Raw genomic sequence first — 27914 nt, 5'->3', positions numbered from 1 at the left:
ACTACCACCTTCTCAAAAGCAATTAGGGATGGGCAATAAATGTTGGCCTTGTCAGCGACACTCACATGCCACGAAAGAATCCTAAACAAAAATGTCCTTTATTGAAGGAAACCTGCCATCCATACCCGATCCAGGCCTCTAGGTGACTCCAGTCCCACATCAGTGTGGTTGACTCTTACTTGCCCCTCTGAAGTTGCCAAGCAAGATACTCAGTTTATCAAATCAGCTCCCAGTGGTTCAGACTTTCTCAGGGATGGGCAGTAAGTGCCAGCAATGCCCACATCCTGCTAATGATTAATGGAAATGGACCGTCTCCCATTAACTCTTTGCTTCTGTCCAATGGGCTGATTGATCAGTAAACCTGCTCCTGTCCTCTTGCAATTAGAAATGTGGGAATTTGGGATTATAAAGACAGACGAATATTATTAGGCAAAGTCCCAGAATATTTATCTTTAATGAGCATCAAAGCATATCAGAAATGAAATAAAATAACATTTAAACTGTGTCAGATATAATTGCAGAGCTGAAACTGAACAACTTCATTCCCTTCAGGAAACGATCTTCATTCTGATTCACTGAGGGTTCCGTTGACTAATCAATGCGATAATGTCTTCAGGGCCAGAATCTGTTATTCTGAGCATTTTATAGATCACACTGAAATCCATTAATTACAATTATCCCCTCATCGAATTCCTGTAATTATTTCATCCTGATCATTATTCCTGGTAGAAGCTATTTAATTGTTAATGAAGGTGATCTATTCATTGGCTGCTCCACTCCTGAATCAGCAAATGGAAATCAGGTTCCTTCCAAGGCTGATTACTTCAAAAGTATTTACAGCATCGAAACAGGCCATTCAGCCCATCTGCTCGGTGCTGGTGTTTCTGCTCCACATCAGCCTCCACCCAGCCCTCGACATCTCATCCTGTCACCATATCCTTCTATTTCCTGTTCGGCCTCGGCCAGTGTTGCTGCAGATTGATTTGCAGAGCTGATATTTTGTTTGTGTATTTGTGCAGTGATCAATAACAGAGAGCCAGCGGGCAGCAGCAATAAAGATCTCGCACAATGATCGTTTCGACAGCTGCTCAATCACTGCCAGTAAAACATAGTCTCTTTCAAGCATTTATATTCCCGTTGCCTGAACTCATCATCCTGAACTGCATATGACACAAAGAATAATGAGTGAGAATAACTGGCTTATTCAACGACTGGAGGCCAGTGGGCAGTGCATCATGGAATTACACAGCACAGGAGGTCATTCGGCCCATCCTGTCTGTGCTTGCTCTTTGAAAGAACTGCATGAAAAATTCCAAAATTCCCCTTTGGTTCTTTTGCCAATTATCTTCAATCCGTGTCCTCTGGTTACTGACCCTCCTGTCACTCGAAGCAATTTCTCCTTATTAACTCTTCATGATTTTGAACACCTCTATTAAATCTCCTCTTAACCTTCTCTGCTCTAAGGAGAACAATCCCAGCTTCTCCAGTCTCTCCACAAAACTGAAATCCCTCATCCTTGGAACCATTCCAGTAAATCTCCTCTGCACCCTCTCCACGGCCTTGACATCCTTCCTAAAGTGTGGTGCCCAGATGGGACACAAAACTCCAGCTGGGGCCTAATCAGTGATTTGTAATTGTTTAGCGTGACTTCCTTGTGTTGAAGAGAGAGAGAGAGATCTTCCAGCTGAAGTGAAGTCTGTACTTTGCAATAAATGATGAGCTACCACCCTGATATAAATCACTGCCAGAATCTGCAATTACTGAGATTGGGCCACAATCTCTCACTGATCTTCATTGATTTCTACTTCCCTGCAAGTCCAGGATCATTTCCCTCGTATTGAACCGAAGATAAACCACATCCTCCGACATGTAACTCCGTCACCCTAATTAACCCAAATTAATGTTTCAATCATTTGATCTGCCTGTGGATTCAATGTTGCAAAACCCATTTCGTTTAAAATGATGATAAATGCAGACTATCTTTCACTGTCCTCCCCACATTCTCCGAAACTGACCACGTGTGAGGGGATCGATCCTGCTCTCAATGTCTCAACAACATCCTACTTAATGGGCCGTTTCTGCAACTTGCTGAAGCATTAAACAGAGTAAATCTCCTGTTAAACACCCAAACTGCTTTAGTTACACAAAATCAAGGAGACTGACTCTTCAGAAAGATACTATTGAACAGAATTATCTGATCAGATAGTGAACCAGTGTTCACTGTGGTTCAGTGGGCAGCACTCTCCCCTTTGAGTCAGAAAGATCTGAATTCAATTCCCAGTCCAAACACAAGCCATAATCCAGCCTGATACTCCCGGCACAGTACTGAGGGAGTGCGACTCTGTCAGACGGTCAGTACTGAGGAAGAGCGACTCTATCAGAGGGTCAGTACTGAGGGAGTGCGACTCTGTCAGACGGTCAGTACTGAGGGAGTGCGACTCTGTCAGAGGGTCAGTACTGAGGAAGAGCGACTCTGTCAGAGGGTCAGTACTGAGGGAGTGCGACTCTGTCAGACGGTCAGTACTGAGGGAGTGCTGCACTGTCAGAGGGTCAGTACTGAGGGAGTGCGACTCTGTCAGACGGTCAGTACTGAGGAAGAGTGACTCTGTCAGAGGGTCAGTACTGAGGGAGTGCGACTCTGTCAGACGGTCAGTACTGAGGGAGTGCGACTCTGTCAGACGGTCAGTACTGAGGAAGAGCGACTCTGTCAGAGGGTCAGTACTGAGGGAGTGCGACTCTGTCAGACGGTCAGTACTGAGGGAGTGCGACTCTGTCAGACTGACAGTACTGAGGGAGTGCTGCACTGTCGGAGGGTCAGTACTGATGGAGCGCTGCACTGTCAGAGGGTCAGTACTGAGGGAGTGCCGCACTGTCGGGGGGTCAGTACTGAGGGAGTGCTGCACTGTCAGAAGGTCAGTACTGAGGGAGCGCTGCACTGTCAGAAGGTCAGTACTGAGGGAGTGCCGCACTGTCAGAGGGTCAGTACTGAGGGAGTGCGACTCTGTCAGACGGTCAGTACTGAGGGAGTGCTGCACTGTCAGAGGGTCAGTACTGAGGGAGCGCTGCACTGTCAGAGGGTCAGTACTGAGGGAGCGCTGCACTGTCAGAAGGTCAGTACTGAGGGAGCGCTGCACTGTCAGAAGGTCAGTACTGAGGGAGTGCCGCACTGTCGGAGGGTCAGTACTGAGGGAGTGCTGCACTGTCGGAGGGTCAGTACTGAGGGAGCGCTGCACTGTCGGAGGGTCAGTACTGATGGAGCGCTGCACTGTCAGAGGGTCAGTACTGAGGGAGTGCTGCACTGTCGGGGGGTCAGTACTGAGGGAGTGCTGCACTGTCGGAGGGTCAGTATTGAGGGAGTGCTGCACTGTCGGAGGGTCAGTACTGAGGGAGCGCTGCACTGTCGGAGGGTCAGTACTGAGGGAGCGCTGCACTGTCAGAGGGTCAGTACTGAGGGAGTGCTGCACTGTCAGAGGGTCAGTACTGAGTGAGTGCTGCACTGTCAGAGGGTCAGTACTGAGGGAGTGCGACTCTGTCAGAGGGTCAGTACTGAGGGATTTCTGCACTGTCAGGCGGTCAGTACTGAGAAATGAGATGTTAAACTATGGTACTGTCTGCCCTCTCAGGTCAATACAAAAATGTCTAAGGCACTATTTTGAGGAAGAGCTGGGGAATTCTCCTGTTGTACTGGAAAGTATTTATTCCTTAATCAATATTAATAAAATATATTATCTGTTCATTATCACAGTGCTGTTTGTGGGATCTTACTGTGCGTAAAATGACTGCTGTGTTTCCTGCTTTTTGACAAAGTGTAATTAAGGGAAGGGTGCGGTCAGTAATTAACATCCCTGTGACTGGGTCACTGCTTGCTGTTCATCTCTCACACCCTCTCCCTGCAGGACTGAAGGGCTGGGGTGCACTATAAGGAGAAGCTACTTCCATAATTACAGAGTGCGATCCCATTCAGATACAAGGTCAATCAGTGGGGCCTCTGGGAATTCACTCCCGGGCTGCTCCTCATATTAAAATAATCTTCATTCTAATAACTAGAGCTGAATGTTTGTCTTGTTCATTGTCTGGTGTCTATTTGAAAAGCTGGCTGTAATTAAGAAGCTGACAGGTTTAATCAGAGCTGTAATACAACTTTATGAAAGTTCTTTGCTATTGAATGAGATTTGAACTGTGACCAATGTTGAGTTACTGAGCTTGCTGGACCGGCCAGTTCTTTGCTTTGTTGAGCGGAACTAGATTACTGGGAAGTGATTGTGTTCACACACTCTGATTAATGAGATCGAGTTTCAGCAAGTGAGAGACTGCGAAAGAGACAGTAATGAACAGGGGATTGTGGGGAGTTACTTGTATCAGTCACACTATTCCCAATGGAACAGGAGGTGGTGGGGTCAAACCCCACTCCAGGCCCTGATTGTTATGGGATGTCCTGTCCTCTGGAGCAGACAGTCAGGTGACACTCTGTCTACCTGTCCAGGTGACTGTTAACTGTCCAGTGAGACTGTTTGACCAGATGCTGAGATTTCCCCTGGAATCCCAGGCAACACTCATCCCTCAATCAACACCAGAATCAAACAATTTACCAGCTCATCACTGTGGGATCTTTCTGTGCAATATTGGATGTGTTTGAAAAAGACGAATCTAAAATGATTTGGAGGAAGTGCTGCAACTGGGCAGAGCGATCCCGCTGAAGGGCTAGCAGAAGCACTGGCGCAATGGGCTGGATGACCTCCTTCTGTGTTGTAAATTCTGTATCCCAGAAATCCGTGTCTGTTCTGGCAAACACCTTTACAGGTTCAATGGATGTCACAGAGTCTGTCGGAAAGCTGGTCAGGAATCAGGGAGGACAGCAATCCCACAAATACTGCGATCTTGTTCCTGAGAATTCCTGCTGCCCATTACAGAGAGTTTACCCAAAAACTCCTTTAATTTCTCACAGGCTGTTTGAAGCACAATGAAACATCACCGATCCTGATCGAGAACTCAACACTGGAGGCTCCGGTTGGAGAAGATTCACTAAATCAGCTCATTATTTAAATTGACACCTGTGATGTGAGATTACTCAGAACTCAGTTTCATCACAAAAGCGACACACCAAAGGACAAACACCACAGACTCCAGGGAACAGTGTCTGGAGGGAGGGAGACTCCCTCACCCCGAGCCCAGGGAACAGTGTCTGGAGGGAGAGTCACTCCCTCACCCCGAGCCCAGGGAACAGTGTCTGGAGGGAGAGAGACTCCCTCACCCCGAGCTCAGGCAACAGTGTCTGGAGGGAGAGAGACTCCCTCACCCCGAGCCCAGGGAACAGTGTCTGGAGGGAGGGAGACTCCCTCACCCCAAGCGCAGGGAACAGTGTCTGGAGGGAGAGTCACTCCCTCACCCCGAGCCCAGGGAACAGTGTCTGGAGGGAGAGAGACTCCCTCACCCCGAGCCCAGGGAACAGTGTCTGGAGGGAGTCACTCCCTCACCCCGAGCCCAGGGAACAGTGTCTGGAGGGAGAGAGACTCCCTCACCCCGAGCCCAGGGAACAGTGTCTGGAGGGAGGGAGACTCCGTCACCCCGAGCCCAGGGAACAGTGTCTGGAGGGAGTCACTCCCTCACCCCGAGCCCAGGGAACAGTGTCTGGAGGGAGAGTCACTCCCTCACCCCGAGCCCAGGGAACAGTGTCTGGAGGGAGAGAGACTCCCTCACCCCGAGCCCAGGGAACAGTGTCTGGAGGGAGGGAGACTCCGTCACCCCGAGCCCAGGGAACAGTGTCTGGAGGGAGTCACTCCCTCACCCCGAGCCCAGGGAACAGTGTCTGGAGGGAGAGTCACTCCCTCACCCCGAGCCCAGGGAACAGTGTCTGGAGGGAGAGTCACTCCCTCACCCCGAGCCCAGGGAACAGTGTCTGGAGGGAGAGTCACTCCCTCACCCCGAGCCCAGGGAACAGTGTCTGGAGGGAGAGAGACTCCCTCACCCCGAGCCCAGGGAACAGTGTCTGGAGGGAGGGAGACTCCCTCACCCCGAGCCCATTGAACAGTGTCTGGAGGGAGAGAGACTCCCTCACCCAGATCCCAGGGAACAGTGTGTAGAGGGAGGGAGACTCCCTCACCCCAAGTGCAGGGAACAGTGTCTGGAGGGAGAGTCACTCCCTCACCCCGAGCCCAGGGAACAGTGTCTGGAGGGAGAGAGACTCCCTCACCCCGAGCCCAGGGAACAGTGTCTGGAGGGAGTCACTCCCTCACCCCGAGCCCAGGGAACAGTGTCTGGAGGGAGAGAGACTCCCTCACCCCGAGCCCAGGGAACAGTGTCTGGAGGGAGAGAGAGACTCCCTCACCCCGAGCCCAGGGAACAGTGTCTGGAGGGAGAGAGACTCCCTCACCCAGAGCCCAGGGAACAGTGTCTGGAGGGAGAGAGACTCCCTCACCCAGAGCCCAGGGAACAGTGTCTGGAGGGAGAGTCACTCCCTCACCCAGAGCCCAGGGAACAGTGTCTGGAGGGAGAGAGACTCCCTCACCCAGAGCCCAGGGAACAGTGTCTGGAGGGAGAGTCACTCCCTCACCCAGAGCCCAGGGAACAGTGTCTGGAGGGAGAGTCACTCCCTCACCCCGAGCTCAGGGAACAGCGTCTGGAGGGAGAGAGACTCCCTCACCCCGAGCCCAGGGAACAGTGTCTGGAGGGAGGGAGACTCCCTCACCCCGAGCCCAGGGAACAGTGTCTGGAGGGAGGGAGACTCCGTCACCCCGAGCCCAGGGAACAGTGTCTGGAGGGAGAGAGACTCCCTCACCCCGAGCCCAGGGAACATTGTCTGGAGGGAGAGTCACTCCCTCACCCCGAGCCCAGGGAACAGTGTCTGGAGGGAGAGAGACTCCCTCACACCGAGCCCAGGGTACAGTGTCTGGAGGGAGGGAGACTCCCTCACCCTGAGCCCAGGGAACAGTGTCTGGAGGGAGGGAGACTCCCTCACCCCGAGCCCAGGGAACAGTGTCTGGAGGGAGGGAGACTCCCTCACCCCGAGCCCAGGGAACAGTGTCTGGAGGGAGGGAGACTCCCTCACCCCGAGCCCAGGGAACAGTGTCAGGAGGGAGAGAGACTCCCTCACCCTGAGCCCAGGGAACAGTGTCTGGAGGGAGGGAGACTCCCTCACCCCGAGCCCAGGGAACAGTGTCTGGAGGGAGGGAGACTCCCTCACCCCGAGCCCAGTGAACAGTGCCTGGAGGGAGAGTCACTCCCTCACCCTGAGCCCAGGGAACAGTGTCTGGAGGGAGGGAGACTCCCTCACCCCGAGCCCAGGGAACAGTGTCTGGAAGGAGACTCCCTCACCCCGAGCCCAGGGAACAGTGTCTGGAGGGAGGAGACTCCCTCACCCTGAGCCCAGGGAACAGTGTCAGGAGGGAGAGAGACTCCCTCACCCAGAGCCCAGGGAACAGTGTCTGGAGGGAGAGTCACTCCCTCACCCCGAGCCCAGGGAACAGTGTCTGGAGGGAGAGTCACTCCCTCACCCCGAGCCCAGGGAACAGTGTCAGGAGGGAGGGAGACTCCCTCACCCCGAGCCCAGGAAACAGTGTCTGGAGGGAGGGAGACTCCCTCACCCCGAGCCCAGGGAACAGTGTCTGGAGGGAGGGAGACTCCCTCACCCCGAGCCCAGGAAACAGTGTCTGGAGGGAGGGAGACTCCCTCACCCCGAGCCCAGGGAACAGTGTCAGGAGGGAGAGAGACTCCCTCACCCTGAGCCCAGGGAACAGTGTCTGGAGGGAGGGAGGCTCCCTCACCCCAAGCGCAAGGAACAGTGTCTGGAGGGAGACAGACACCCTCACCCCGAGCCCAGGGAACAGTGTCTGGAGGGAGAGAGACACCCTCACCCCGAGCCCAGGGAACAGTGTCTGGAGGGAGAGTCACTCCCTCACCCCGAGCCCAGGGAACAGTGTCTGGAGGGAGGGAGACTCCCTCACCCCGAGCTCAGGGAACAGTGTCTGGAGGGAGAGTCACTCCCTCACCCCGAGCTCAGGGAACAGTGTCTGGAGGGAGGGAGACTCCCTCACCCCGAGCTCAGGGAACAGTGTCTGGAGGGAGGGAGACTCCCTCACCCCGAGCCCAGGGAACAGTGTCTGGAGGGAGAGAGTGATTGGCCATCGTCAGGTCAAGTATTGTTAATGTCCATACAAAGAAATGTAATTTTCTCACATCACATCACCAATACAAACTACTATTCATACAGAAAATGCATCATACCCTGTGAGATGACTTCATCTTTGAAGTGCTCAGACAGACCTGCATTTCTATAGCAACTGTTAACACCTCAGGACGTCCCAGAATGATTTACAGCCAATGAAGACCTTTTGTAGTCACTGTTTTAATGTAAGAGATGGGGCATCCAATTTGCGCACAGCAAGATCCCACAAACAGCAATGTGATAATGATCAGATAATCTTTTTTAGTGATGTTCTTTGAGATCTAAATATTGTCCAAGACTCTGGGGAGAACTCTTAAGCTTTTCTTCCAATAGTGGCTGTGGGATCATCTACATCCCCCTGAGAGGACAGACTCCAGTCCCCTCCCTCAGCCGTGGGATCTTGCTGCTCCTCGTGTTCTCTGTGAATCACTGGTCACCTATGATGCAATTGATGAATGGTCTGATTGTCTGAAAATGAAGGGAACTGCTTTAGCAGGAGGTCGAGAGCTAGTGAATTGTCTGAGACACATTACAGGTTGATTTCAGTGTCAACCTGGCTGACCTCCCTGAGCCCGAGGTCAACACTGTGAAATGAGCATTGTAACCATGACACCACACAACTAACTTTCATTCTGACTCTTGCAGGTAAAAAGGACAAAGAGACTTTGGGACAGGAATTATTTAAACAGCAAACTAAAGAAATGACCACAATCGGTAATTTTCCTCCAGGTGTCGTTGCTGATTTTACTGTTTGAAAATTCACTGATACCCTGGAGAAGTAAAAAGACCCTTTTTTTCACTGAGCAGGCAGATAGAGCATTTTCTTAATGCTTGATTGGAAATACAACACCTCTGACAATGCAGCATTTCACTAATGCCCATCAGGGAAGGAAATCTGTCGTCCTTACCTGGTCTGGCCTATATGTGACTCCAGACCCACAGCAATGTGGTTGACAGGCCCAGCAAGACAGTCAGTTGTATCAAAACTGCAAAAGAAAAGTTAAATAAGAACACATGGCATCTATCGAGGCACTGAAAGCGACAAAGACACAGTCATCCCTGCAAAATCCTCCTCACTATCATCTGTGGACTTCTGCCAAAATGGAGAACTGTCTTACAGACTAGTCAAGCAACAGCCTGGGATAGTCATATTGGATCTCCATGAAACGCTGTGGACCATCAGCAGCAGCAGAATTGAATTCAACCACAATCTGTAACCTCATGGCCCGGCATATCCCCCACTCTACCATTACCATCAAGCCAGGAGACCAACCCTGGTTCAATGAAGAGTGCAGGAGGGCATGCCAGGAGCAGCACCAGGCAAACCTCAAAATGAGGTGTCAACCTGGTGAAGCTACAACACAGGACTATCTGAGTGCCAAATTGCAGAAGCAGAATGTGATAGACAGAGCTAAGCGATCCACAAAAAATGGATCAGATCTAAGCTCTGCAGACCTGCCACATCCAGTCGTGAATGGTGGTGGACAATTAAACAACTAACAGGAGGAGGAGGTGGCTTCACAAATATCCCCATCCTCAATGATGGGGGAGCCCAGTACATCAGTGCGAAAGACAATGCTGAAGCATTTACAACAATCTTCAGCCAGAAGTGTCGAGTGGATGATCCATCTCGGCCTCCTCCTGAAGTCCCCAGCATCACAGATTCCAGTCTTCAGCCAATTCGATTCACTCCACGTGATGTCAAGAAATGACTGAAGGCTCTGGATACTGCAAAAGCTATGGGCCCTGACAATGTTCCAGCAATAGTACTGAAGACCTGTGCTCCAGAACTAGCTGCACCCCTAGCCAAGCTGTTCCAGTTCAGCTATAACACTGGCATCTATCCTGGAATGTGGAAAATTGCCCAGGTATGTCCTGGACAGAAAAAGCAGGACAAATCTAACCTGGCCAATTAGATTACTCTCATTGATCAGCAAAGTGATGGAAGGTGTTGCCACCAAGCAGCACTTACTCAGCAATAACCTACTCAGTGACACTCAGTTTGGGTTCCGCCAGAACCACTCAGCTCCAGACCTCATTACAGCCTTGGTCCAAACATGGACAAAAGAGCTGAACTCAAGACATGAGGTGAGAGTGACTGTCCTTGACATCAAGGCAGCATTTAGCCGAGTATGGCATCAAGGAGCCCTAACAAAATGAGTCAATGGGAATCAGAGGGAAAACCCTCCGCTGGCTGGAGACATACCTAGCACAAAGGAAGATGGCAGTGGTTGGTGAGGCTCAACCATCTCAATCCCAGGACATCACTGCAGGAGTTCCTCAGGGTAGTGTCCTAGGCCCAACCATCTTCAGCTGCTTCATCAATGACCTTCCTTCAATCATAAGGTCAGAAATGGGGAAGTTTGCTGATGATTGCACAATGTTCAGCACCATTTGCGACTCCTCAGATACTGAAATAGCCCGTGCCCAATTACAGCAAGACCTGGACAACATCCAGGCTGGGGCTGATAAGCGGCAAGTAACATTCGCGCCACACAAGTGTCAGGCAATGACCATCTCCAACGAGAGAGAATCTAACCATCTCCCCTTGACATTCAATGGCATTACCATCACTGAATCCCCCACTGTCAACATCCTAGGGGTTACCATTGACCAGAAACTGAACTGGACCAGCCACATAAGAATGAGGAGCGGGAATAGATCATACAGCCTGTTGGACTGCTGCACCATTCAATGTGATCATGGATGATCAGGACTTCAACTCCTGTTTCCTGCCCACTCCCCAGATCCCTTGATTCCCAGAGAGACAAAAATCTCTCTATCCCAGCCTTCAATATGATGGAACATTCATAACCCTCTGGGCTAGAGAATTCTAAAGATTCACAATCCTTTGAGTGAAGTAATTTCCCTTCATCTGTGTCCTAAATGCATGTAACTAGTAGAGTTGATGAGGGGGAGCCAGTGGATGTGGTTTATTTGGACTTTCAGAAAGCTTTCGACAAAGTCCCACATAAGAGATTAGCGTGTAAAATTAAAGCGCATGGGATTGGGGGTAGTGTATTGCGATGGATAGAAAATTGGTTGGCAGATGGGAAACAAAAAGTAGGAATAAATGGGTCTTTTTCTGAATGGCAGGCAGTGACTAGTGGGGTACCGCAAGGATCGGTGCTAGGACCCCAGCTATTCACAATATATACTAATGATTTAGATGAGGGAACTAAATGTAATATCTCCAAATTTGCAGATGACACAAAACTAGGTGGGAGGGTGAGTTGTGAGGAGGATGCAGAGAGGCTTCAGGGTGATTTGGACAGGTTGAGTGAGTGGGTTAATGCATGGCAGATGCAGTATAATGTGGATAAATGTGAGGTTATCCACTTTGGTAGCAAAAACAGGAAGGCAGATTATTATCTGAATGGCTATAAACTGAGAGAGGGGAATATGCAGCGAGACCTGGGTGTTCTCGTACACCAGTCGCTGAAGGTAAGCATGCAGGTCCAACAAGAGGTTAAAAAGGGTAAATGGTATGTTGGCCTTCATAGCGAGAGGATTCGAGTACAGGAGCAGGGATGTCTTGCTGCAATTATACAGGGCCTTGGTGAGGCCACACCTGGAATATTGTGTGCAGTTTTGGTCTCCTTATCTGAGGAAGGATGTTCTTGCTATAGAGGGAGTGCAGGGGAGGTTTACCAGACTGATTCCTGGGATGGCGGGACTGACGTATGAGGAGAGATTGAGTCGGTTAGGATTATATTCACTGGAGTTCAGAAGAGTTATTTTTTATTCATTCTTGGGATGTGGGCGTCACTGGCCAGGCCAGCATTTATTGCCCATCCCTAATTGCCCTTGAGAAGGTGGTGGTGAGCTGCCTTCTTGAACCGCTGCTGTCCATTTGGGGTAGGTACACCCACAGTGCTGTTCGGAAGGGAGTTCCAGGATTTTGACCCAGTGACAGTGAAGGAACAGCGATATAGTTCCAAGTCAGGATCGTGTGTGACTTAAAGGGGAACCTGTAGGTGGTGGTGTTCCCATGTATTTGCTGCCCTTGTCCTTCTAGTTGGTAGAGGTCGCGGGTTTGGAAGGTGCTGTCTGAGGAAAAAGAGTGAGGGGGGATCTCATAGAAACCTATAAAATTCTAACAGGACTTGACAGGGTAGATGCAGGAAGGATATTCCGATGGTGGGGGAGTCCAGAACCAGGGGTCATAGTCTAAGGATACGGAGTAAACCTTTCAGGACTGAGATGAGGAGAAATTTCTTCACCCAGAGAGTGGTGAGCCTGTTGAATTCGCTACCACAGAAAGCAGTTGAGGCCAAAACATTTATGTTTTCAAGGAGTTAGATATAGCTCTTGGGACAAAAGGGATCAAAGAATATGGGGGGAAAGCGGGAACAGGTTACTGAGTTGGATGATCAGCCACGATCATAATGAATGGTGGAGCAGGCTCGAAGAACAAACAAGTCCAGAGCTCCTCGGATGACAGAAGAGGTAGAGATTAAGATAAAGAAGAAAAAGTGTGCTTATGACAGATGCCAGATAGAAAATACTATTGAGAACCAGGCTGAATATAGAAGGGGCAGAGGGGAAGTGTAAAAGCAAATAAAAGAAGTGAAGAGAGAGCATGAAAAGAGACTGGCAGCTAGCATTAAAGGAAATGCCAAAGTTTTCTTCTTTCTTTCTTTTGGGCCTCCTTATCTCGAGAGACAATGGATACGCGCCTGGAGGTGGTCAGTGGTTTGTGAAGCAGCGCCTGGAGTGGCTATAAAGGCCAATTCTGGAGTGACAGGCTCTTCCACAGGTGCTGCAGAGAAATTTGTTTGTTGGGGCTGTTGCACAGTTGGCTCTCCCCTTGCGCCTCTGTCTTTTTTCCTGCCAACTACTAAGTCTCTTCGACTCGCCACAATTTAGCCCTGTCTTTATGGCTGCCCGCCAGCTCTGGCGAATGCTGGCAACTGACTCCCACGACTTGTGATCAATGTCACACGATTTCATGTCGCGTTTGCAGACGTCTTTATAACGGAGACATGGACGGCCGGTGGGTCTGATACCAGTGGCGAGCTCGCTGTACAATGTGTCTTTGGGGATCCTGCCATCTTCCATGCGGCTCACATGGCCAAGCCATCTCAAGCGCCGCTGACTCAGTAGTGTGTATAAGCTGGGGATGTTGGCCGCTTCAAGGACTTCTGTGTTGGAGATATAGTCCTGCCACCTGATGCCAAGTATTCTCCGAAGGCAGCGAAGATGGAATGAATTGAGACGTCGCTCTTGGCTGGCATACGTTGTCCAGGCCTCGCTGCCGTAGAGCAAGGTACTGAGGACACAGGCCTGATACACTCGGACTTTTGTGTTCCGTGTCAGTGCGCCATTTTCCCACACTCTCTTGGCCAGTCTGAACATAGCAGTGGAAGCCTTACCCATGCGCTTGTTGATTTCTGCATCTAGAGACAGGTTACTGGTGATAGTTGAGCCTAGGTAGGTGAACTCTTGAACCACTTCCAGAGCGTGGTCGCCAATATTGATGGATGGAGCATTTCTGACATCCTGCCCCATGATGTTCGTTTTCTTGAGGCTGATGGTTAGGCCAAATTCATTGCAGGCAGACGCAAACCTGTCGATGAGACTCTGCAGGCATTCTTCAGTGTGAGATGTTAAAGCAGCATCGTCAGCAAAGAGGAGTTCTAAAGTTTTCTACAGGCTATAAATAGTAAAAAGGTGGTAAAAGGAGGAGTGGGGCCGATAAGAAACCAGAAAGGGGATTTACACATGGAGGTAGAGGCTGTAGCTGAGATATTAAATGAATATTTTGCATTAGAGCATAGCTACCCAACCCGTACCCGACCGGACCCGACCCGTACCCGACCGGACCCGACCCGAACCTGACCGGACCCGACCAGACCCGACCCGAACCCAACCCGTACCCGACCGGACCCAACCCGTACCCGACCGCACCCGACCCGAACCCGACCGGACCCGACCAGACCCGACCCGAACCCAACCCGTACCCGACCCGAACCCGACCGGACCCGACCAGACCCGACCCGAACCCAACCCGTACCCGATTGGACCCGACCAGACCTGACCGGACCCGACGACATAAGTGGGGTTTGAGTCAGGTCGGGTTGCTCTTCCAGGTCGGGCATTCAGGCTCGGGTCGGGTTGGGCTGGGCCGGACACAGTGCTGCCTTTTGGTCAGGGAAGGAAAAGCTTCAAACTTTGAACAACCAGGACGTCAAGGTGGAAAACGTGCATCCGGACTCCTCAATAGTCTGCAGGTAGAGTACAACCTCTTTGATATTATCAACTTCATTTTGGTAGTCAGGTCGGGTCAGGTCGGGTCAGGTTGGGCATGGGAAAAAAATCAAAGGGCTCGGGCCAGGTCGGGCTCGGGTCGGGTTTCAATTGCATACCTAAGCAGGCCTTTACCTTGCATCTGTCTTTACCAAGGAAGAAGATGCAACCCAGACAATGTTGAAAGAGGAGGTAATTCCGACACTAGAGTGTTGGGTCACTGACCCGAAACGTTAACTCTGCTTCTCTTTTCACAGATGCTGCCAGACCTGCTGAGTGATTCCAGCATTTCTTGTTTTTATTTCAGATTTCCAGCATCTGCAGTATTTTGCTTTTATACTAGAGTGCTTAAAATTGATAAAGAGAAAGTATTGGATATACTGTCTGAACTTAAAGTGGATAAAACACCAGGGCCAGATGAGATGCATCCAAGGATACTGAGGGAAGTGAGGGTGGAAATCGCAGAGGCACTGGCCATAAATTTTCAGTCTTCCTTAGACTCAGGGGTGGTGCCAGAGGACTGGAGAATTGCAAACGTTACACCCTTGTTCAAAAAAGTGTAAAGATAAACCCAGAAACTATAGGCCAGTCAGTTTAACTTCAGCGGTGGAGAAACTTCTAGAAAAAATAATTCGGGACAAAATCAATAGTCATATGGACAAATTCAAGTTAATTAAGGAAAGCCAGCATGGATTTGTTAAGGGAAAATCATGTTTAACTAAATTGCTGGAGTTTTTGAGGAGGTAACAGAGAGGGTTGATGAGGACAATGTTGTTGATGTGGTGTACATGGACTTTCAAAAGGTATTTGATACAGTGCCACACAACAGACTTGTGAACAAACTCGTAGCTCATGGAATAAACGGGATGGTAGCAACATGGATACAAAATTGGCTGAGTGACAGGAAACAAAGAGTAGTTTAGTTTAGTTTAGAGATACAGCACTGAAACAGGCCCTTCGGCCCACCAAGTCTGTGCCGACCATCAACCGCCCATTTATACTAATGCTACACTAATTCTATATTCCTACCACATCCCCACCTGTCCCTATATTTCCCTACCACCTACCTATACTAGGGGCAATTGCTAATGGCCAATTTACCTATCAACCTGCAAGTCTTTGCCATGTGGGAGGAAACCGGAGCACCCGGAGGAAACCCGCGCAGACACAGGGAGAACTTGCAAACTCTGGATGTTTTTCGGGCTGGAGGAAGGTTTGTACTGGAGTTCCCCAGGGATCAGTGTTGGGACCCTTGCTTTTCCTGATCTATATTAATGACCTAGACCTTGGTGTACAGGGCACAATTTCAAAGTTTGCAGATGATACAAACTTGGAAGCATTGTGACCTATGAGGAGGATAGTGTAGAACTTCAAAAGGACATAGACAAGTTGGTGGAATGGACAGACAGGTGGCAGATGAAATTCAATGCAGAGAAATGTGAGAACATTTATTTTGGTAGGAAGAACATGGAGAGACAATATAGAATAAAGGGTACAATTCTAAAGGGGGTGCAGGAGCAGAGGGACCTGGGTGTATATGTGCATAAGTCATTGAAGGTGGCAGGACAGGTTGAGAGAGTGGTTAATAAAGCATACAGTTTCTTTCTTTCTTTTGGGCCTCCTTATCTCGAGAGACAATGGATACGCGCCTGGAGGTGGTCAGTGGTTTGTGAAGCAGCGCCTGGTGTGGCTATAAAGGCCAATTCTGGAGTGACAGGCTCTTCCACAGGTGCTGCAGAGAAATTTGTTTGTCGGGGCTGTTGCACAGTTGGCTCTCCCCTTGCGCCTCTGTCTTTTTTCCTGCCAACTACTAAGTCTCTTCGACTCGCCACAATTTAGCCCTGTCTTTATGGCTGCCCGCCAGCTCTGGCGAATGCTGGCAACTGACTCCCACGACTTGTGATCAATGTCACACGATTTCATGTCGCGTTTGCAGACGTCTTTATAGCGGAGACATGGACGGCCGGTGGGTCTGATACCAGTGGCGAGCTCGCTGTACAATGTGTCTTTGGGGATCCTGCCATCTTCCATGCGGCTTTACAGTATCCTGGGCTTTATTAATAGGGGCAGAGAGTACAAGAGCAAGGATGTTATGTTGAACTTGTATAAGACACTAGTTCGGCCTCAGCTGGAGTATTGCGTCCAATTCTGAGCACCGCATTTTAGGAAAGACGTGAGGGCATTGGAGAGAGTACAGAAAAGATTCACGAGAATGGTTCCAGGGATGAGGAATTTCAGTTATGAAGATAGATTGGAGAAGTTAGGGCTGTTTTCCTTGGAGAAGAGAAGGCTGAGAGGTGATTTGATAGAGGTATTCAAAATCAGGAGGGGTCTGGACAGAGTAGATAAACCGTTCCCACTCGTGAAAAGATCGAGAACGAGAGGGCACATATTTAAAGTATTTGGTAAGAGAAGCAAAAGTGACATGAGGAAAAACGTTTTCATGCAGCGAGTGGTTAAGATCTGGAATGTGCTGCCTGAGAACGTGATGGAGGCAGGTTCAATTGCAGCATTCAAAAGGAAATTAGACTGTTAAATGAAAAGGAAGAATGTGCAGGATTACAGGGAAAAGGCAGGGGAATGGAACTGAGGGAATTGCTCTTTCAGAGAGCCAGTGCGGACATGATGGGCTGAATGGCCTCCTTCTACACTGTAAGAATTCTGTGATTCTGTGATAAAAGTAGGGACATCTTGCTACAACTACACAGGGCATTGGTGAGACTACACACTGTGTACAGTTTTGGTCTCCTTATTTAAGGAGGGATATACTTGCTTTGGAAGCAGTTCAGAGAAGGTTCACTGGACTGATTCCCAGGATGAAGGCACTAAAATAAAAGCAAAATACTGTGGATGCTGGAAATCTGAAATCAAAACAGAAAGTGCTGGAAGTACTCAGCAGGTCTGGCAGAATCTGTGGAGAGAGAAGCAGAGTTCCTGTTTCCCTCTCCACAGATGCTGCCAGATCTGCTGAGTATTTCCAGCACTTTCTGTTTCTGCTTTTATCCTGGGATGAGTGGTTTACCTTATGAGGAATGGTTGAGCATGTTGGGCCGATACTTATTGGAGTTTAGAAGAATGGGAGGTGATCTTACTAAACATATAAGATTCTGAGGGGGCTTGACAGGGCCGATAGTGAGAGGATGTTTCCCCTCATGGGGAATCTAGAATTAGAGGGCACAGTTTCAAAATAAGGGATCTTACATTTAAGACAGAGATGAGGAGGAATTTCTTCTCTCTCTGTTTGCAATCCTCTCCCTCAGACAGCAGTGGAGGCTGGGTCATTGAACATATTCAAGGCTGAGTTAGACAGGTTTTTGATTGATAAAGGAGTCAAGGGTTATTAAGGGCAGGCAGGAAAGTGGAGTTAAAGCCACAATCAGATCAGCCATGATCTTATTGAATGACTTTCTCATGTTTCTATTTCTTATGTTCATAACCTTGAATGTTCCAATGAGATAACCTCTCATTCTTCTAAACTCCAGAGAATATAGACCCAATTTACTCAGCCTCTCATCATAGGACAACCCCCTCATCCCAGGAACCATTCTCGTGAACCCTCGCTGCACTGCCTCCAGTGGTACTATATCCTTTCTTAGATTATGGAGACCAAAACTGCACACAGTACTCCAGGTGTGGTTTCACCAAATTCCTGTACAATTGTAGCAAGACTTTATTCTTGTACTCCAATCCCTTACAATAAACACCAACATGCCATCTGCTTGGCTAATTGCTTGCTAACTTTCTGAGTTCCTTTTTTTTAACTCTTTCATGGGTTGTGGGCGTCACTGCCAAGGCCTGCATTTGTTGCCCATCCTTAATTGAGTGGCAGTTAAGAGTGACATGTAGGCCAGACCAGGTAAGGATGGCAGATTTCCTTCCCTAAAGGACATTAATGAACCAGATGGGTTTTTATGACAATCAATGATAGTTTTCATCGCTCCTTTACTGAGACTGGCTTTCAATTCCAGATTTGTATTAATTAATTGAATTGATTAATGAACTGCATTGAAGAGAACTTTTTTAGCCAGCATGTACCAAGCCCAACAAGAGGGGGCACAATTCTAGATTTAGGCTTCAGTAATGAAGCTCGGCAAGGGAATGAAGTAACAGTGGGTGACTAGTTTGGAGATAGTGACCATAATACAGTTAGTTTTAGCATAATCATGGAAAAGGACAAAGATAGAACAGGAGTAAAAGTTCTAAATTGGGGGAAGGCAAATTTTACGAAGCTGAGAGTTGATCTGGCGAAAGTGGACTGGTTACAGCTACTTGAAGGAAAATCAGAGGCAAACCAGTGGGAGACATTCGAAAGCGAGATTCTACAGGCACAGTGCAGACATGTCCCCACAAAGATAAAGGGTGGTATGGCCAAATCTAGAGCCCCCTGATTATCTAGAAGCATACAGGGTAAGATAAAGCGGAAAAAGAAAGCTTATGATGGTCACAAAAAACTTAATACTTTAGAAAGCCGAGAGGAGTATAGAAAGTACAGGGGTGAAGTAAAAACGGAAATTAGAAAAGCAAAGAGAGGACATGAAAAATTATTGTTAGGTAAAATCAAGGAAAACCCAAAGATGTTTTATCAGTACATTTAGAGCAAGAGGATAACTAAGGAAAGGGTAGGGCCGATCAGAGATATACAAGGGAACTTATGCGTGGATGTAGAAGATGTGGGCAGGGTTCTTAATGAGTTTATGGCTCTGTCTTCACTAAGGAGAGGGATGATGCAGACATTGTAGTAAAGGAGGAGTGTGAAATACTAGTTGTGATAAGCATAATGAGAGAGAACGTACTTGAGGGTCTGACATTCTTGAAAGTGGATAGATTGTATCTCAGGTTGTTAAAGGAAGCCAGGGAGGAAATAGTGGATGTGCTGAGGATCATCTTCAAATCCTCACTGGATACGGGTGAGGTGCCAGAGGATTGGAGGTCTGCGAATGTTTAAAAAGGGTGTGAGGGTTAGACCAAATAATTATAGACTGGTCAGTCTAACTTCTGTGGTGGGTAAATTATTAGAATCAATTCTGAGAGACAGGATAAACTGCCACTTACAAAATCACGGATTAATCAGGGATAGTCAGCATGGATTTGTTAAGGGAAGGTCATTTCTTACTAACTTGATTGAGTTTTTTGAGGAAGTCTCAAGAAGGATTGATGGGGTTTAGTAAGGCATTTGACAAAGTCCCACATGGCAGACTGATCAGTAAAATAAAAGCTCATGGGATACAGGGGAATGTGGCAGGTTGGATCCAGAATTGGCTCAGTGACAGGAAACAAAAGGTAATGGTCGACGGATGTTTTTGCGAATGGAAAGCGGTTTCCAGTGGCGTTCCACAGGGCTCAGTGTTGTCTCTTGCTGTTTGTGGTATATATTAATGATTTGGACTTAAATGTGGGAGGCATGTTTGGGAAATATGCTGATGATACAAAAATTGTCCGTGTAGTTGATTGTGAAGAGGATAGCTGTAGACTCCAGAATGATATCAATGGTTTGGTTGAATGGGTGGAAAAGTGGCAAATGGAATTCAATCTGGAGAAGTGTGAGGTTATGCATTTGGAGAGGGCAAACAAAGCGAGGGAATACACAATAAACGGGAGGATATTGAGAGAGGTTGAGGAAGTGAGAGACCTTGGAGTGCATGTCCACAGGTCCCTGAAGGTAGCAGGACAGGTGGATAGACTGTGAAGAAGGCATAGGGAATGCTTTCCTTTATTGGCCGAGGTATAGAATAAAAAAGCAGGGATGTAATGCTGGAACTGTATAAAGCGCTGGTTAGGCCACAGCCGGAGTATTGCGTACAGTTCTGGTCACCACATTACAGGAAGGACATAATTGCTGTGGAGACAGTACAGAGGAGATTTACAAGAATGTTGCCAGGGCTTGAAAGTTGCAGCTATGAGGAAAGATTGGATCGGCTCGAGTTGTTTTCCTTAGAACAGAGGAGGCTGAGGGGTGACAATTGAGGTGTACAAAATTATGAGGGGCCTAGATAGAGTAGACAGGAAGGACCTGTTTGCCCTAGCGGAGAGGTCAATTACCAGGGGGCACAGATTTAAGGTGATTGGTAAAGGATTAGAGGGGGCATGAGGAAAAATCTATTCACCCAGAGGGTGGTGGGTGTCTGGAATTCACTGCCAGGAATGGTGGTGGAGGCAGAAATCTTCAATTCATTTAAAAGGTACCTGGACCTGCACCTGAAGTGCTGTAACCTGCAAGGCTATGGATCAGGAGCTGGAAGGTGGGATTAGATTGGGTGGCTAGTTTTCTTTCAGCTGGCGCAGACACGATGGGCTGAATGGCCTCCTTCTGTGCCGTAATTTTTCTATGTTTCCAAATGAAATTAAATTCCAGCAGCTACCACGTTGGGATTTGAATCCATGTCCCATGGGGATTAGCCTGCATCATTGGATTACTAGTCCAGCAACATTACCACGACACCACCATTTCCCTTAATTGCACCCAATTCTCTCTGAACATCAACATTTACAAATTTCACACCTTTTAAAAAATATTCTGCTTTTCTATTCTTACAACCAAAGTGAATAAGGTGAACAATCCCAGCTTCTCCAGTCTCTCCACATCACTGAATTCCTTCATCCCTGGAACCATTCCAGTAAATCTCCTCCGCACCCTCTCCAAGACCTTGACATCCTTCCGAAAGTGTGGTGCCCAGATGGGACACAAAACTCCAGCTGGGGTCTAACCAGTGATTTATAAAGATTGTTTATTGTATATTCATTGTATTGAATTATATGCAGATAGTGGGAATTAACTGGAGAATCACTTGTGCTTCTGTAAATAGGAACAGATTGAAACTGTGGTGGTTGGGTTAGAAGATGCATGTTTGTAATGTGTATCTCTGTAAATAAAATTGTGCAAAAGTGTGAATAGACTGGCTCCAATTCGAGCCTTCAACACCAGGCTTTCTGGAGTTTAACAAACATGAACGATAATGATCAAGAGTAGCTTCTTACACAGAGCAGAGCGCCCTTCCCACCTCCTCATTCCCAGAGTGAAATCCCAAATTGTCCTGACTATTCCTGCCTGGAATGATTTGCTGAGAGATGGAAGTGAAAGCAGTGTGAGTGCTGAGCTGTAGAATGTTATGTGATCACCTCTGACTGTCCTGATCCACAGCTGAGAGTATTGATTATAACAGTAATAATTGAGCATGCAGTGAGCACACTGGAAGGGGCAACTCACACTGATTATTGCAGCAGATTAGCTATTATACACTAACACACAGAGCTTTAAATTGAGCAAGCATGTCTGCAGTCTCCCCTGGCCAGTGGGAGGGGGGATGGGTTACTGCTCCCTCCCCTTTCCTTCAAACTTGCTCATTAACCATTCTTCATGAAACAGCTCCCTCTCAGCACAAAGTTCTGGACTTTGGGAGTCTGGAGACAGAAACTGTCGCTCACTCGCAATGAATCTCAACAATAAACAGACACAGATTACATTTAACACTGTGTAACCAGAGAATTAATATTGGACTCAGTGCTAACAGGTTAATGGTTCCTCAATGCAACATGTTCGAATAATAATTAATCAATAGTGGAGACCCGCAAAACATCTGTGGTCAAATTAGTAAACTTAACCAATTCCATCATCGCGTCCACGCCATCTCCAATGCAATCTCCTCCCTCCCATGTTGTCCCATCCCCTGTCATTCCATCCTTCCCATTCCATCCTTCCCATTCCATCCTTCCCATTCCATCCTTCTCATTCCATCCTTCCCATTCCATCCTTCCCATTCCATCCTTCCCATTCCATCCTTCCCATTCCATCCTTCTCATTCCATCCTTCCCATTCCATCCTTCCCATTCCATCCTTCTCATTCCATTCTTCCCATTCCATCCTTCTCATTCCATCCTTCCCATTCCATCCTTCTCATTCCATTCTTCCCATTCCATCCTTCTCATTCCATCCTTCCCATTCCATCCTTCCCATTCCATCCTTCCCATTCCATCCTTCTCATTCCATTCTTCCCATTCCATCCTTCTCATTCCATCCTTCTCATTCCATCCTTCCCATTCCATCCTTCCCATTCCATCCTTCTCATTCCATTCTTCCCATTCCATCCTTCTCATTCCATCCTTCTCATTCCATTCTTCCCATTCCATCCTTCTCATTCCATTCTTCCCATTCCATCCTTCTCATTCCATCCTTCCCATTCCATCCTTCTCATTCCATCCTTCTCAGGCCAGCCCCACCTCACCATCCCCTGCCATTCCATCCTTTCCATTCCATCCTTCCCATTCCATCCTTCCCATTCCATCCTTCTCATTCCATTCTTCCCATTCCATCCTTCTCATTCCATCCTTCTCATTCCATTCTTCCCATTCCATCCTTCCCATTCCATCCTTCTCAGGCCAGCCCCACCTCACCAAACCCCTGCCATTCCATCCTTCCCATTCCATCCTTCCCATTCCATCCTTCTCAGGCCAGCCCCACCTCACCAAACCCCTGCCATTCCATCCTTTCCATTCCATCCTTCCCATTCCATCCTTCCCATTCCATCCTTCTCATTCCATCCTTCCCATTCAATCCTTCCCATTCCATCCTTCTCATTCCATCCTTCCCATTCCATCCTTCCCATTCCATCCTTCCCATTCCATCGTTCTCATTCCATTCTTCCCATTCCATCCTTCTCATTCCATCCTTCTCATTCCATTCTTCCCATTCCATCCTTCTCATTCCATTCTTCCCATTCCATCCTTCTCATTCCATCCTTCCCATTCCATCCTTCTCATTCCATCCTTCTCAGGCCAGCCCCACCTCACCATCCCCTGCCATTCCATCCTTTCCATTCCATCCTTCCCATTCCATCCTTCCCATTCCATCCTTCTCATTCCATTCTTCCCATTCCATCCTTCTCATTCCATCCTTCTCATTCCATTCTTCCCATTCCATCCTTCCCATTCCTTCCTTCTCAGGCCAGCCCCACCTCACCATCCCCTGCCATTCCATCCTTTCCATTCCATCCTTCCCATTCCATCCTTCCCATTCCATCCTTCTCATTCCATCCTTCCCATTCCATCCTTCCCATTCCATCCTTCTCATTCCATTCTTCCCATTCCATCCTTCTCATTCCATCCTTCTCATTCCATTCTTCCCATTCCATCCTTCCCATTCCATCCTTCTCAGGCCAGCCCCACCTCACCAAACCCCTGCCATTCCATCCTTTCCATTGCATCCTTCCCATTCCATTCTTCCCATTCCATCCTTCCCATTCCATCCCCTGTCATTCCATCCTTCCCATTCCATCCTTCTCATTCGATTCTTCTCATTCCATCCTTCCCATTCCATCCTTCCCATTCCATCCTTCCCATTCCATTCTTCCCATTCCATCCTTCCCATTCCATCCCCTGTCATTCCATCCTTCCCATTCCATCCTTCTCATTCCATTCGTCCCATTCCATCCTTCCCATTCCATTCTTCTCATTCCATCCTTCCCATTCCATCCTTCCCATTCCATCCTTCCCATTCCATCCTTCCCATTCCATCCTTCTCATTCCATTCGTCCCATTCCATCCTTCCCATTCCATTCTTCCCATTCCATCCTTCCCATTCCATCCTTCCCATTCCATCCTTCCCATTCCATCCTTCTCATTCCATTCTTCCCATTCCATCCTTCCCATTCCATTCTTCCCATTCCATTCTTCCCATGCCATCCTTCCCATGCCAGCCCCACCTCACCATCTCCTGCCATTTCCCCTCCCCTCTCCCTTTGTTGTCTGACTGACAACAGCCTAGTTGCTGAAGTAATGGCAGCTTTAAGGGGCCTCAATACTTTATGTAATTCTGAAGCTGGTGATGGAAATCCAAGTCAGGAACCATCCGACATCATCCAGGAACTGCCTATTTCATCATTCCATCAAATGCTGCTGTAAATCTCCCTGATCTATGGGACACAATGAAATATCCAGGCCTGTTCTCTCAGGGAGATTTCACATCATTAAGACTAGTTGGATAGCTTCAGTACAGGAAAGCTGCTCTCTCAATACCGTTCCTCGTTCCCAGCTCCAGACAGACAAACTTCCCTCTCTCGGAATGAGAGTGAGCTCCGGCCTGGGGTGAGCACAGGGATTTAGGAGACAGGGTCATGGGTCATTCAAGGCAGCACCTTCGGGGGATTAGACTGTTAAAAATAGTTAATGGAATTCTCGGTTTTATCAGAAGAGGTTTGGAATAATTGGGACTCAGTGATGTAGGGGTTAATGTTACTGGACTAATAATCCAGAGAACGTGAGCTCAAATTCCACCAGGGCAGCTGGAGAATCTGAATTCAGTTTAAAAATTCGGGAAATAGAATTCTGGTTTCAGTAAAAGTGACCGTGAAGCTTTCGGATTGTTGTAAAACCCCAGCTGATTCATTAATGTCCTTTAGGGAAGGAAACCTGCCGTCGTTACCCAGTCTGGGCCTATATGTGACTCCAGTCCCACACTAAAATGGTCGACACTTAACTGCCTCTGAAATGGTCTACGGAGACTCTCAGTTTATCAAACCCATTATCAGGAGTTTAAGAAGGCAGCTCACCACCACCTTCTCAAGACAACTAGAGATGGGCAATAAATACTGGCCTTGCCAGCGATGCCCACATCCTGAGAATGAATATAAAAGGCTCTCTAACATTGTCCACCTCACTGTCTGTCCAGTTACTGCTGCAACCCTCATCCGTGTCTTTCTCACTTTGAGACTTGATTATTGTAACATTCTCCCAGCCGCCCTCCATCCTCAACCTCTGTAAGCCACAGTTCATCCAAAGCTCTGCTCTTTCTTTTATCGCCAGCTTTCCCATCACCCCTGTGCTCACTACAGGAATGCCTTATTGAATCCGATAATGCTGCAACATAGAGGGAGCCATTCGGCCCATCGTACCTGTGTCCTCTGCTTACTGACCCTCCTGCCACTGCAAACAGTTTCTCCTTTTTGCTCTATCAAAACCCTTCATAATTTTGAACATCTCTATTAAATCTGCGGCACAGTGGCGCAGTGGTTAGCACCGCAGCCTCACAGCTCCAGCAACCCGGGTTCAATTCTGGGTACTGCCTGTGTGGAGTTTGCAAGTTCTCCCTGTGTCTGCGTGGGTTTCCTCCGGGTGCTCCGGTTTCCTCCCACATGCCAAAGACTTGCAGGTTGATCGGTTAATTGGCCATTATAAATTGCCCCTAGTATAGGTAGGTGGTAGGGAAATATAGAGACCGGTGGGGATGTGGTAGGAATATGGGATTAGGATAGGATTAGTATAAATGGGTGGTTGATGGTCGGCACAGACTCAGTGGGCCGAAGGGCCTGTTTCAGTGCTGTATCTCTAAACTAAACTAAACTAAACTTACCCTTCTCTGCTCTAAGGAGAACAATCCCAGCTTCTCCAGTCTCTCCACATAACTGAAATCCCTCATCCCTGGAACCATTCCAGTAAATCTCCTCTGCACCCTCCAGGGTTAAAGACATAATGGATAAAAAACTAATCAAAATCCAATCCACTGTGGGAATTTCACAAAGCCTCGTTTCTCCAACAAAGATTTGAGAATTGTCTGGTCACAGTCCATTCCCGTGGTGTGGTACTCGGGAGAGCAACTCCCTGAAGATCAGAGAACACGACACCAGGAAGTGTCTTTCCCTCAATCCATCATTGACACTGCTATCACCCAGGACACATCTCACAGACAGGCTGGAGACATTAGTCTCTCTCTGTCCTTTCAAGGTGTCAGTGAGGAGACACACAAGAAGAGAGAGTGTGGAGGTCGGTCAGTGGCTGTGAGATTTCCCAGGAGAAGGACAGACACGGACACGATTGCTGAACAGAAGCAGTGGCAGTGAAAGGAGAGACAGGTTCATTGAGGGGCACGGAGCAGGGTTTAATTTACTGACACCCTGAGACTGTGCTGGGAGGAAGTGCGTTTGATGATTTTCCCCTGTATCAGTCTCCTTGTCCCCATTGACACTCAAGAAATGAGGACTGATATTGAATTAAGCCCCGATTTACAGGCATCGGGTGACCCCAGGCATTCAGAAAAACATCATTAGCCCACCCAGTAAACACAGCTAGAACATCTGGGCAGGGAGGTCAGTGACACAACTTGTCAGCAACATCTGTAAATGGAAGGCTCGGCTTTCTGGGAATCTGTCCCCTTAAATCCCCAAGGAGTAAATCATTATTAATGATTATATTCATAGAGACTTTACTGCCAGTTAAATATTAGTCGTGTGTGGTTAGTAAATACAATTCGACACAAAGCACCGTCACAAATCAGCAGGCTCGTTTCCTTGGAGAAATTTTACAGCACAGTATAAGGCCATTCGGCCCATCATGCCAGCGCTGTTTCTTTTATTTGGTCATAATGACATTGTTGGTTGTGGGAGCTTGCTGTGTTCCAATTGGCTGCTGAGTTTGCTACATTACAATACTGACTACACTTCACTAAGGCTTCATTGTCTGTAAAGTGTTTTGGAGGTCCGGAGGTGATGAAAGGCGCTATAAAAATGCAAGTCTTTCTTTCTTTTTACTTTTCAACATTTCCATCAGATGGAACAGGAGGGTGTGAGGGTGTTGTCTGACTGGGATAGTCCCACCATCAGATTCCCCAAATTCACAGCAGAGAGAGAGATGGAGAGTGAAAGAGAGAGAGAGAGAGAGAGAGAGACAGAGAGACACAGAGAGAGAGATAGAAACTGAGAGACAGACAGAGAGACAGGAAGAGAGAGACAAAGAGAGACAAAGAGAAACATAGAGAGAGAGAGAGAGACAGAGACAGAGGGAGTGAGAGACAGAGAGACAGGCAGTGAGGGAGAAGCAGGGAGACTTACCCTCACTGATCTTTCTCCGTGGGCTTTAGTTACGAAGCAGTCTGATCTCCTGCTGCTGTTTCCCAGTCGCTCTGTTGGGGATCCCGAGCTCTCCTCGTTTCCCCTCAAGGGATCTTTCAGTAACTGAGAGAGAAGGAGCGAGGGGATGGGGCTGAGCTGCAGGACTGTTCCCCCCAGGACCCTTCACAAGACGGGAGGGCTGAAAGTCACCAGCAGCTTTGTATTTGAAGGCTCTCAGAGCTGAGAGTGACTGTGACACAAGTCCGTCTGCCCACAGTCACTGGCTCTCGCTGCCTCTCATTCTCAGGCTTCACCACAGCACTTTGATCCTGGCTCAATCTTTTCTTGGGCATCAATGAATAATTCAAGCTGTGTGTGAGAGGCTGACTGTGTGTGTGAGGAGTGGGAGGAGGTCCTCATTGTAGCGTGCTGTCGCTCTCTGCTCTCCGTCTCAAATCTTTTCCTTCCTTCTCTCTCAGGCTGCTGCTTATTAACGTCTCTGTGCTGATTGGTTAGAGAGTGGATAATGATGACATGTGGGGACAGGTTGGTTTTCCTGCATTTACATGGAACTGACTGAATCATAGTGAAAGCAAAACAGTAACTTGCATCTCAATAGTGCCCTTAACATAGTAAAATGGCCCAGGATGCTTCACAGGAGTGTCAGTCAAACAAAATTTCACACTGAA

General features: G+C 48.2%; 1 protein-coding gene across 3 annotated transcripts in view; it reads right to left on the bottom strand.

The window, feature by feature from the left end:
* LOC137372616 (netrin-G1-like) overlaps window positions 1–27668 on the bottom strand; it is a 726973-nt gene extending 699305 nt beyond the window's left edge. For 2 of the 3 annotated variants that reach the window (XM_068036556.1, XM_068036557.1), the window contains exons 1-2: window positions 27226–27668; window positions 9070–9147 (exon numbers count right to left, since the gene is read on the bottom strand). The gene's annotated coding sequence lies outside the window, so the exon portion shown is untranslated. The remainder of the gene's footprint in view (window positions 1–9069; window positions 9148–27225) is intronic. The other variant, XM_068036558.1, reaches the window with a different exon arrangement.
* Between the last annotated feature and the right edge of the window lie 246 nt (window positions 27669–27914).

The sequence above is a fragment of the Heterodontus francisci genome, chromosome 8 (genome assembly GCF_036365525.1).
Source record: "Heterodontus francisci isolate sHetFra1 chromosome 8, sHetFra1.hap1, whole genome shotgun sequence".
In the NCBI taxonomy this organism is placed as follows: domain Eukaryota; kingdom Metazoa; phylum Chordata; class Chondrichthyes; order Heterodontiformes; family Heterodontidae; genus Heterodontus; species Heterodontus francisci.
The sequence above is the reverse complement of the archived record's forward strand: the minus strand, read 5'-3'. Positions and strand labels throughout refer to the sequence as shown.